A 2,189-nucleotide genomic window follows, 5' to 3' on the forward strand; every position below is an offset into this window, starting at 1 on the left:
CGCTGAAACGGCTCCCGAATCCCCACCCCCATGAACCGAGGCTGCCGCAATGACCTGCCAACTAACCCAAGGCCAGCCTCACTCGCCTTTCCCCACCTCTGCCCTGGGAGTGGCTCCCGCAGGCTGCGGATCTCACCCCACCTGTCGGGATCTCTTTTCTAATCCACCCCTGAGGTCTGATGGACGCTTGAAGCCCCGTGTATTCAATGTGTACAACTAGATGAGTTTAGAGAGAACTCGCTGTGACCCATCACCATGGTCTGGCCACCACCTCTGGACGTTCACGCTCACCCTCTTCACTTGATTATTATTATCACCTTGTGTGCACGTGTGTGATGCGAACACGTCACACGGGACCCGAACCCCTCGCTGCTAACTCAGGTGGCTCTACACAGCTCGTCTGCTGCCTCGTCCACGGGTCAGGCTGCCCCTCTGGATCTCCCACCAGCACCGCCCGTCTCCACCCCAGCCTCTGGCAGCCCTCTCTACTACCTGCGTCCTCACTCCTGGGGCTTTCAGGTTTCTCGTGGAAGTGGAATCACAGAGTAACTGTCCTTCTTTGTGGGTCCTATCTACTTGAGCACACTGTCCCTGTTGTCCAGTGATGGAGGAGCAGACACAGAAATCATGGTATACACACGTGATGGAATATTACTCAGTCACAAAGAAGGAGGGGCCAGGCCACTTTAGACACCAGGGATCATCTCTCTTGCTCAGGAAGTCTCTGCCTCCATCCCTCAGTTCCTACTTCCCCTTCAACACCCAGTTCAGAAGTCTGCCTCTGTGAGGGAGATTAGATAAACAATCTTGTTTAGGCTTCAGAGACAAAGCAGAGCAGGCCTCTGACCTTGCGTCTAACCTGCCTGGACACTGCCCCGACTGGGAGTGACTGGGAGTGACCGCCTGCTGTGAGCTGAAGACTTGCAGCATCTTAGATAAGATGGGGGAGGAATCTTGAGGTTGTTGAGCCCCTGGGGTGGGGGCGGGGTTCCTGGCCAACCAAGCCCCAGACTTAACTGCATTCCAAGTTTTACACAACAAAACAAACAGCACTGACAAGGAAGCAGGGCTGCAATTTGCTCCCAGATTGATGATAATATCGGTTTGAGTCCATCCTGGGGTTATAAGTGGGAACTCCAAACTGCAATCTCTGAAGTCTCACCCAGGGAGCAGATGTGCTGCCTGGGACCTTTTCCCAGCTGGGACTCCAGATGTGCTGTGACATGGGATTTCCCAGTGCTGTTTAAGTCTGGATGTTGGTCAAAACCCAATTTGGTGATGTATTCTCTGCTCTGTCTCTTTTCTTTTAATGTTAGTGTATTGAAAGCAAGTTAGATAATTCTTTAATAAATACTGGTATTATTTATGTATATCACAAGTGGCTTATTTTGTTAACAAATCCTTTGAACCTGAGATGAAAGTGAAACCTTTCAGCAAAACAGCCTCCTCCAGGGAGGCCTCCTCCACTCCCCAGAGTCCTTTCCATGAAGGCTGGGCCTCTCCATGTCAGTCCCTGGGAAACGTGGTCAGGCTGCACGTCTCTGTCCCCAGGCCCTGTGCTGGGTAGTGAGGTCTGAGAGCCCTCCAGGGACTACTTGGCTGTTCATTCACTTTGGGCTTCCCTGGTGACTTGGTTGGAAAAGAATCTGCCTGCAACGCAGATCTGCGTTCGAGTCCTGGGTGGGGAAGATCCCCTGGAAAAGGAAATGGCAACCTGCTCCAGTATTCTTACCTGGAGAATCCCATGGACAGAGGAGCCTGACGGGTGATAGGCCATGGGATGGCAAAGAGTTGGGTATGACTGAGCTACTAACACAATAATGTCCTTGGACGGTGTTTCTGCATACCCCCACTGACCTGGCACAGAGCCAGTGCACATAAAACTGATCTGAACTGAACTGGGTACCAGGTCCAACCCCCAGCGGCCCTGCTGGATAGAGGGAAAGAAGGGGTCTGCCAAGCAGAGCCCGGCACCGTGACCCTACCACCCACCCTATGACCCCCAAGGGGAGGCAGGTGGTGCAGTGACCCCACCATCCACCCTCTGACCCCTGAGGGGAGGTGGGGTGGTTCAATGACCCTATCACCCACCCTCTGACCCCTGAGGGGAGGTGGGGTGGCACAGTGACCCCACCATGCACCCTCTGACCCCTGAGGGGAGGTGGGGTGGCGCAGTGACCCCATCACCC

General features: G+C 54.1%; 1 protein-coding gene across 1 annotated transcript in view; it reads right to left on the bottom strand.

The window, feature by feature from the left end:
- GRB10 (growth factor receptor-bound protein 10) overlaps positions 1–2,189 on the bottom strand; it is a 226,299-nt gene that overhangs the window by 72,604 nt on the left and 151,506 nt on the right. The window lies entirely within an intron of this gene.

This window comes from Bison bison, unplaced genomic scaffold (assembly GCF_000754665.1).
Source record: "Bison bison bison isolate TAMUID 2011002044 unplaced genomic scaffold, Bison_UMD1.0 scf7180017864522, whole genome shotgun sequence".
In the NCBI taxonomy this organism is placed as follows: domain Eukaryota; kingdom Metazoa; phylum Chordata; class Mammalia; order Artiodactyla; family Bovidae; genus Bison; species Bison bison.